Below are 10,755 nucleotides of genomic sequence, written 5' to 3' on the forward strand. Positions count from 1 at the left end.
GGTAGTGTCATGGGCCCTCTGCTGTTCCTGATTTACATAAATGATCTAGGTGATAATCTGAGCAGCCCCCTTAGATTGTTTGCAGATGATGCTGTAATTTACCGTCTAGTAAAATCATCAGACGATAAATTACAATTACAAAATAACGTAGAGAGAATTTCTGTATGGTGCGATAAGTGGCTATTGGCACTAAACAAAGAAAAGTGCGAGGTCATCCACATGGGTACTAAAAGAAATCCGATAAATTTTGGGTATACGATAAATCGCACAAATCTAAAGGCTGTCAATTCGACTAAATACCTAGGAATTAAAATTACGAGCAACTTAAATTGGAAAGACCACATAGACAATATTGTGGGGGAGGCGAAACAAATACTGCGCTTTGTTGGTAGAACACTTACAAGATGCGACAAACCCACTAAAGAGACAGCCTACATTACACTTGACCGTCCTCTGCTGGACTATTGCTGGGTGGTGTGGGATCCTTACCAGGTAGAGTTGACGGAGTACATCAAAAAAGTGCAAAGAAGGGCACCTCTTTTCGTGTTATAGCGTAATAGTGGTGAGAGTGTCACTGATATGATACGCGAGTTGGGGTAGCAGTCACTGAAACAAAGACGGTTTTCTTTGCGGCGAGATCGATTTACGAAATTTCAATCACCAACTTTCTCTTCCGAATGCGAAAATATTATGTTGACACCCAGCTAGGTAGGGAGAAATGATCATAATAGTAAAGTAAGAGAAATCAGAGCTCGAACGGAAAGATTTAGGCGTTCGTTTTTCGCACGCGCCAATCGAGAGTGGAATGGTAGAGAAGTAGTATGAAAATGGTTCGATTAACCCTCTTCCAGGCATTTATGTGTGAATTGCAGAGTAACCATGTAGATGCACTATTTTCTTAAACTTCACTCTGCTCTTCGCCACTACTAAATTGTAACAGATCTTACAATTCAATATCTAATTTCACCATCTCTGTGTGACCATGACATAATCACGCAGAAATCTTGCAGTGACCTTAGATCTTTTCCGAGTGTACCACCTCCTCGTGTCATTCTCTAACAGTGCTCGCTGCTACCATTAGAAATTTATTTCAGAACTCAGTTACCATATTTTACGGACTACAACACGCTACGAACTAAAAGACACACCTCAGTTTTTAAGCATTTTTGATAACATTTTTACCATCTTTATTATTAGATTACAAAGCCAGAACAAAAGAAATTCTTAGTTTATAAAACCGAACTGACCCTTCAAATCCCTGAAAGTTGTCATCTTCTAGTTTTAGCCATTTTGCATTCAGTCCTCTATTTGCACATTTAGTCTTCCTCATTTTTTTCAGTTCTTCTTTACTAGCCCGCCAATAGCGAATGGTTTTTTCTGTTAGTGGAATGCTGAAATGTCGCTCAGCTGATCTTTTTCCACTTTCTCCTGCATATGTTATTACTTGCAATTTATATCTCACATAATATGAATACCTTTTACTTTTTCCACTACGATACTAGCTACCGATAACACAAACCACTTTCAGTTCGAGTTCACTGGCACCGTGGACTACAATGAGGCATCATATGCTAGACACCGTTCTGGATTTGTAATGGTGGGGCGGGGCGGAGACAGTCTTAGCAAACTTGTGAATGGCCGCAACGCGTGTTCGTCGCATCGGAGTACTGCTGCTGCCAGCTGAATCCACTGTTGCCAGACAGGGGTAGGTTTTCCGCGGTATCGAATATATGGCCATGCTTAAGACTGATGGGAATTTTAAATCAAACACAGGAATTTTTTATATTTATTTCGAGTATAAGATGTACTTGAAGACTGGAGGCAATTTTTCTAAGAAAAAAGTGCGTCTTATAATCCGTAAAATACAGTAATCCTTCTCCTCTCTCATTCGTACTGCCTAGCCTGTATTCTCCTATGATCCTTTCTTCTATTCCTTCTTAGGCTTTCATATTAGCTTACATAGTGAACTCCCCGTTCAGTATCATCATGTACTTTTTCTGTCTCTTCATCTTCTGCTTGCAATATCGGCGTATATACCTGAACTATCGTGGTCAGCGTTGGTTTGCTGTCGAATCTGATGAGAACAACCCTATCAGTGAATCGCTCATCGTAGCTGATTCTCTGCTCTCCTTTCCTATTCATAGCAAATCCTACTCCTTTTATACAATTTTCTGCTGCTGTTGATATTATCCTACATTCTAACCAGACATCCTTATCTTCGATCCATTTCACTCCACTGACTCCCCTATATCTACATTGAGCGTTTCCTTTTCACCTTTCAGATTTCCTACCTTTCCTACTACATTAAAACTTCTCATATTTCACGTTCCCATGTGTAGGATGGTATGCTTTCTTCGGCTATTCATTCTTTTTCTCTTAGTTCTCAGACACTTCTTCCACCTCAGAGAGGCTTTCAACGTCCGCTCTGTCTTCTGCTCGCCAAGTATGGCGTCTGGATGGTGTCTGGATAACTGTACATTCCATAAGGCCTGAAGTGTGTTACAGTGGTTTGAAGAGTCTGATAGCGAACTGAAGCTATTGTCTTGCCCGCCAAAACAGAGATATCGGGTTCCATCTCGGCGTCCTCTAACTAAGGCCAGTAATTTACGGAAATTGCTTGACCTGACTTGGTGCCATACGCCTCCGGTAATCAAGGAATTGTCGAATGCGTGACACGTACAATCGTTGCTGTATTGCTTTGCAAAAGTGTATCAGCAAGCTATTAAGCAAATGGTTCTATTTGTAACGGTAGGCAGTGTTAAAGTCTATAAATATGCTTTCAACGTCAGCTTATCTATTTTAAATATCAATACCATAGAAGCCTGTTTAGTAAATTTTAACAGAATCTTCACAAAGGAGAACTAAGAACACTGAAAAGTTTATTTAGAGATCAATGAAAATTAAATGTTAAATTATTTAAAAAACTATTCAAATACTCTTAAAATTTGAGTTCAGCAGTACCAGAATATTGGAACACATGGAATGAATAACGGTGAATTAACAGAACATATAACAAAATAATCGTCTTCCAAAAGGCAAAAACAAATTACAGTAGTTACAAGTGAACCGTATCAAAATTCCAGTGCCTAAGGCAAGTCAGATTTCAAAACTTGAATTCCAACAGCCAACTGCTTAAAGCCACCATTTTCGAAGCGACACGGCTTTCATGTATCCACTATTAATTTCAACTGTTCTAATGTACAAGAAGACAAACCTGCCTGCAACACGCCAAAAACTTTAAAGACAAGAGCAATACACAGCAGATATATTAAATAAAACTAAGTCTAAGTGATTTTATCATTCAACGATTTGGAAACTGTAGTCAATTCGGCCGATATTCGAAGTGGCCAACAGAATCATTCCAAAATAATTAAACAACTTACACATCAGTCTAAATAAAACTAGATGGTTCTCCTGGCAAACTTGAATACATTTACGCTTATAGTAACCAGAACATAACTTATGGAGTTGTTAGCTTACTCAGGCACTAAGATTTGACAGAAGTTAATCAGTTCACAAACCAACCCTTCTGCATGAACTTGTTTGCGTGATAACAGTGAGGATGAGTAAGCAAGAAACCACTCCTTCACATTATTTGAACACAGCATAGTCAGAAAGCGCACGAGGATTATGAAGATTTCGAATAACAGTCCAATTTACTGAGAACCAGACTGGCGGAACCTGGCGGTACACTACAGGAGTCAAAGCCTTCAATAGCACGTGATAACTGGGGTATCGGGTTCAGAGCAGTGGGTTCCCTCCAGTACTAGCAGCAAGCAACGGCTCCTACCAAGGGGCAGCAACCAGACCGGAAGTAAACACGTCCGCAATACACTAGCAAGTGGAACCTCTCGGTGGAGCAAGTCCTTGGCCGTAACGCAGAACCACAATGCTCCCCGCAGTTCACCTCATAGCACCACAAGCCATTTCCGCCAACGAAGTCAAGCAAACATCCTCTCTACGGAGAGCAGACTCACGCCTTTATACAACCGACTCGCACGTCACTGTTCCCTGGCGAGACGCCGACGCGCCAGACAGCTGACAGCCGGTCAAAAACTGTAACCTCGCAGAGACAGGAATCGATGGTACCTACGCCACGGCTCACTATTGTTTTGGCTCACATACGAATAACATTGTCGGCAGTCCTATAGGACTACACTACTAAACTAAACGCCTGATGGGTGCTGCAGTATTGAAATTTAGAATCCCAATCGGGTTCGCCTTTATGTGAATAGCACTCTCACCGTGAATTCTGAAGTAATCATGTTCTACACGTACTACTGACATATTTAAGGTTGTTCTCGCCCAAATTTTTCATAAAATGATGTACTACTTAATATTAATTTTGCTTGTCGACCTTCCGTGTTTTCTTTTCATGTAGCCGCAAGCTGAAAGTCGCAGCTCAACATCAACTGCAACAATTTTCAGCATAATCTTACCGCAGTTGCTTCTTCCTTAAAACTTTCTCCTGTGTGCATTGTGTGATTGAGACAGTTTTCTAGTGATCTGGCTACCAGTCAACACGACAACCGATTCTACCAACATTGTAAATTCGCCTATAATGTTATTGTTGTGGAAGAATTTTAATTTGATCATGACTGCGTGTAATACGCGAGGTATCGGACTAAACTTCATTTATCGAAAGATTTCTGCTGAAAGGAAGCAGTAGCAGAACAAACGAGATTCGAACCAGTGTTCTATTAGTTATAAATAAATTGCAATTACGTAAAAGAAAACGGTACCCAGCTTAATTAAGCAACTTTGTAGCAATCTGTTCTGCAAATATGGTACGAGGCAGTAGGACACTCCAGCAACCAGTATAACAGTGGTCTAGTATAAACAACGCACAAGAAATATTAAAACGTTTGCACAGTAACTGGCTTGCAGTAACACTTACTGTATGTACATTAAAGTAGAAAGTTAATGATCATTACAGGTAAGTGATCACAGATGAAGGAGCTCTACTGACTTGGACATGAGTATTGTTAATTATTTCATGAGGATAGATACTGGTAAATACTGTCACTGAAATGGTATTCAAATATTCGCTCAGCTTATTATCTGTTTCAGAAGGCAGCATTTAATCCTGTATACTAGATAGAGAATACACAAGATAAGTAGTCCCTGTATCTGTAGTACTTTGAATAATGGTAGCCAGTTATTTATTACAATACACAAATATTATAAAATTGGTTGCTGCATTTCATTAATACAATAACTGTAATCTGGAATACAAAACTGGCTCAACACTTTGTTTGGGGGAGCTAGAAACTAATATGTCAGTGACAAAGCTCAAGGTTGACTAGTTTTTTTAGAACACAGTATTAAAAACGTTATTGACGGCAAACACATGGAATATACATTTTGTTACAGGCCTGTACGTTAATAATAACTTAATCAGGCCCTTCATGTTTGCTAGACAGTAACTATTCTGGTTGATGACAGTTTTATTCAGGTAACTTTGATACAGTGCTGATATTTCAATAAGAACGACATTCAGACAAAACACTTTAAATCATTTCATGGCATTTGTACTTTGGTGAAACCTTAACCGTTCTTTTACTGAAAACACGTGGAGTATTTCAGAAACAAGGCTCACTGAATAATTATGAAATTTACTAGCCCACAAAATTTATTAAATGTGAGTAAAGAAAGTCAATATTTTTCAGTTCAGTAAAATAGGATTCCCAGAAACACTGCAGCACTTGGTAAATCACCCTAGCTCGGTAATTCACTTGGGATTAAATATAGGTCTTCGCCGCAAAGTTTAAACAATACAGCATTATCATTTGCATGAGAAACCAAATAAATTTTCCACGCAATTATAAGGTATTCAGCTGATTATTTGAAACGAAGGTAGTGGCTGTGGCGATTTCTTGTGACGGCTCAAAAAGGTGGAACAAGTACCCATGGCTCTTGCTGTGTAACAAGCTCTGCAGATTATCTTCTTAGTGTCGGGTTTTCGTAGTACAGAGCTAACCAATATATGTCATGAATAATAAGCCGAACTGCTTCAACATCTGAGCCTTTATTATGTAATCTTGCTGTTCTCTTTGTCTCGTTCAGCACACAAGATGCGCGCACCTTGCATGCTAGCCACCGGCTAACTCTTGCCACGAAGGAGTCTTTCAGCTCGACCGCCAAGTCCGCCTTTCCATCATGTTTTACAAGATTAAAAACCATAAGCCCCTATGCACCAGTGTTACAAGTAACGTTTTAACTTGTCCATTTATTTACGCAACACTACTTTTTAAATTTTATCCATAGATCAGTTATATTGACATAAATGGGCATAAATATTGAATAAAACATTTACATAGATGTTACATCAAAGAGCATGGTTATACAAATATCACACTAAGTAAAAGCAGACAAATAATTCATATAAGTATAGAGAATAGCGACATTGCTGTTACGTGTTCCTTTGTGTTCTCGACTTTACTTTTAAAACATACTGTTCTCTCAGAACAATGTCTCAAAAACTGAAGAAAATGAACAATTCCGAGACGGATATTCCGAAAATACTCATAAGGGCAGTGCATTTGCGACATTCCATCACCACCTGGTAAGAAAACACGAATGTCGTCAGCACACGGAAAATAATTGTATCATATCATTGTGTAAATAACAGGATTTGGGTGGTTTAAAATCTATTGTGAATATGTGTAGGATCATACATGCCAAATATTCATCGTACTCCAGGTATTTCTGACCGACTGCATCAAAAAATACGTAGTAATGAATTCAACGGACATCATTTCGAGCAAATTTCCTTAACAGTTAACAACGTAAGTGATTTCAGTATTAGCTCAAAAATTAAAAAAAGATACAGTTTTGTTTCCTCTGTTACATGATAACGAACGCATGTTTATCATTCGTTTTGAAACACCCCGTGTATCTCTTCCGTCAGTCATTTTAACCATATTCCACGACCTTAAGCATAGCTATCTTGGTTACGAGTATACAATCGCAGAACGAATTCCCATGACTCTGTTTGTAACACTGTATCTGCTCACCGCTCCATAATCACTCTTCCCCGTCCGAGCTAAATCCTCTCCGTCCAGATTTTGGAATAGTCTCCTTAAAAATATCACAGAAATAAACTACATCTGCAACGTCATAAAGCTACTAATGACCTATCTTCTAAACTGAAAATAATACTACCTTGAATTTGAACATACTTCTTAGCTCATTATGACTCATTTCCCACCTTTTCGACGAGGTCATCTCTGATATGTCTCCCGTAGGCGGCACAGGAGAAATACCATCGTACAAAATGAATATGAAGTACACATAAACGACTTTCTCGGAAGGAAGTTGGTTTGGAACACAGTAATTGATAACAAGGCACTTTTTGAATATTGAACCAACAAGCGTATCTGAACGTTAGACACTTGAAAATGTCACAGTAAATTGAAAGTTACGAATTCTAAGCTTCTTATACTAAGTGTGTCACAATCAAATTCCAGAAATGATGTGCAAAAATTGAAGTCCGAAAGGACGAGCTAAAGTCAAAGTCCCAAAGGGACACACGAAAATTTACGTCCAGCGTATTGCCGATGGAAAACAAAGACGAATATTATAATGTTGTATAGCTGGTCACGATGTGGTGGCCACGTCTCTTTGGTGTAGATGCCGCAAATGCTGTAGGTCGGCAGCCGACAGCTCTTGTAAGCGAAGGTTGACATCGACTTCATCTTTTTAGTAGTGGCTACTCCAAAAGAAAGATCCCGATTGCGGGAAAACTTGGGCAGTCAGCGCCTGGCCAAGAAACTCATTCGGAGCGAACTGACGAAAGTAGCCAGGGCGCTGGCCTAAACACTGCGCGGACGCCAAGATATTGCAGGTACTGCTTTCAGACGTGTCGGCCTCAGAAGAGGAAAGGTCCACGGGGCCAGTGACCTTTGGCACAGCTTAAGTTGCCGCCTGGTGATCACGCGGAGCGCTGTCGTCCCTTGTCTCTCGTCTGGAGAGTTGTCCACTGTGTGATCCTTGCCCACATGACCCACCTGTGTTGTTGGTTGCTGGCAGGTTAGGCGCAAGACCTCGACGCAACACAGCATATCTCAAAGCACGTACCTAATGTAGCCTATGTACATTTCTGTATCTTACAACCTACTTACCATTACTTCTCGGTTCCTAAGCCTTTACCATATTCATATTAGCATTTTTACAGTTACTGCTCTTGTTACTATTATGTGCGGTTGATGTTGTTGGCTTGATATCGACATTCTTAGTCAGAATTGCATTTATCAAAAATGGTTCAAATGGCTCTGAGCACTATGGGACTTAACATCTGAGGTCATCGGTCCCCCTAGAACTTAGAACTACTTAAACCTAACCAACCTAAGGACATCACACACATCCATGCCCGAGGCAGGATTCGAACCTGCGACCCTAGCGGTCGCGCGGTTCCAGACTGAAGCGCCTAGAACCGCTCGGCCACATTGGCCGGCTTGCATTTATCAATGGAGTTAATCACACGAGGTATTATTAGAACTATTTCTGCCTTAGATACAAGCAGAGTTGGTTCAAATGACCCTTCAACTACTGTTGTTACCTTTTTTTATCATTTCTGGCCTGCTGTGGACTAGTAGAAAAGAATTAGTTTGCTGGTTAGTCTCTTTTAATCCTCCTAGAATCCCTTGATTCTTTCGCTGAGGTTCCTTCTCCTCTCCTCTGTCCAGATAATCTGGTTCTGGTACCTTGCTTTCCCGAAACCACTTGAATTTGTCAACCTTCATTCGTAATACCTCTTTATTCCACATTTCTTTCTGATTCCTTCTTGTCCTTCCTTATCTCCTCGAACATTTTGTGGTTTCCTTTAGTTTGGAGATGTAGTTGAACATATTCTTTGCCGATCTGCAAAAAAAATGGTTCAAATGGCTTTGAGCACTATGGGACTTAACATCTATGGTCATCAGTCCCCTAGAACTTAGAACTACTTAAACCTAACTAACCTAAGGACAACACACAACACCCAGCCATCACGAGGCGGAGAAAATCCCTGACCCCGCCGGGAATCGAACCAGGGAACCCGGGCGTGGGAAGCGAGAATTCTAGCCGATCTGCATTCTCTCATTCTAAAGAGGTGCACAAAAACCTGCAGTTTTGTTTTGCATACAGTGTCTGTGATCTTCTCCATCCGTTTATATAGGTCCACATTTTTCCCCTTCTTTAATCCATCGTTTCTGTTTTGCAAGCCGAGGATCCTTCTTAAATTATTTTTTCCTATTTCTCCAGTCCTCTCATTTCTCCTTTCATACTCAGTATCAGACATTGTAAACTGTAAAGTTTGGTGCTTAATCTTTGCATAGTAGAAGACTGTTCTTTTGTTATATCTGTTCTCTGCTAACCTGTATGCTACTTCCATCTTTTTGGATTGTCCTTTCTCTATCAAACCCATTCGTCTAGTACCATTCATCAACGTATTTGATTACATCTATTCTCTCGATTTTTCCAGACACTATATTTATATGAGTTTCTCCATCAAGTTTACATTCCATTTGTTCCGTTTTTCCGTAGCAGATCATGAGTTCTGTTTTTTGTTCCTTACCAATATTACGGTATTTTAAAAAACTAAACTACTCCCGAACAGGCCATGAAGGCCCAACGGTACCGACCGGCCGCCGTGTCATCCTCAGACGGTAAGCGTCACTGGATGCGGTTCAAATGGTTCAAATGGCTCTGAGCACTATGGGACTTAACATCTGTGGTCATCAGTCCCCTAGAACTTAGAACTACTTAAACCTAACTAACCTAAGGACATCACACACATCCATGCCCGAGGCAGGATTCGAACCTGCGACCGCAGCAGTCGCGCGGTTCCGGACTGAGCGCCTGAACCGCTAGACCACCGCGGCCGGCACTGGATGCGGATATTGAAGGGCATGTAGTCAGCAGATCGCTCTCCTGGCCGTATGTCAGTTTCAGAGACCGGAGCCGCTACTTCGCAGTCAAGTACCTACTCAGTTTGCCTCGCAAGGTCTGAGTGCACCCCGGTTGCCAACAGCGCTAGGCAGACCGGATGGCCACCCCTCTAAGTGCAAGCCTAGCCCGACACTGCTTAACTTCGGTGATCTGACGGGAACCGGTGTTACCACTGCGGCAAGGCCGTTGGCATAGTATTATATTTACCATTAATTATTAAAAACGTAGTGTAGTTATTTTGTTTGGAATATATTGTACTATCCGAAAGAATCACGACAATTTTAATGTGATGTTTTCGATTTTAGGCGGCACCGGCGACTTCAGATCTTGTAAGTACCGTTGTTCAATAAAATTACCTAGTCCCGTATAATAAATTATTTTTAAGCAAGTTTGCTGAACATTCACAGGCGTCTCCAGTACCATTGAAATGTCGCTGTTTTCATGCAAGTAGTTTCTTTGCGTAAATTCTTGAACCGATATAGGAGATGGTCTGAAGGCCCCAATTTGATCACGATAAGTAACTAAAGAAGTAAACTAAATCGTCCCGCGCAGATCGGTTAATCTTCCGAAGAATTTACCACCTGAGGACATTCTTCTGTAATGCTATACAAATTTCACGCTTAACAGTTGCCGGTAAATCATGTTTAGAGTTATACTAAAGTTCTAAGGAAAAGAATATTGAGTGTCAACTTCAAAATTCGTTTACGTCAATCTACTAAAATGCCGACATTGATAATGGGTATGAAGCTTCAATGTTTAAGGAAAAAGGTATGGGGAAAAAGTAAACCAAGGCTAGAAGGGATACTATTAATAAAATATCTCTGG

General features: G+C 40.5%; 1 pseudogene; it reads right to left on the minus strand.

The window, feature by feature from the left end:
• Positions 1-10,003: 10,003 nt before the first annotated feature.
• LOC124597146 lies at positions 10,004-10,121 on the minus strand (annotated as a pseudogene).
• Between the last annotated feature and the right edge of the window lie 634 nt (positions 10,122-10,755).

The sequence above is a fragment of the Schistocerca americana genome, chromosome 2 (genome assembly GCF_021461395.2).
Source record: "Schistocerca americana isolate TAMUIC-IGC-003095 chromosome 2, iqSchAmer2.1, whole genome shotgun sequence".
Classification (NCBI taxonomy): Eukaryota; Metazoa; Arthropoda; class Insecta; order Orthoptera; family Acrididae; genus Schistocerca; species Schistocerca americana.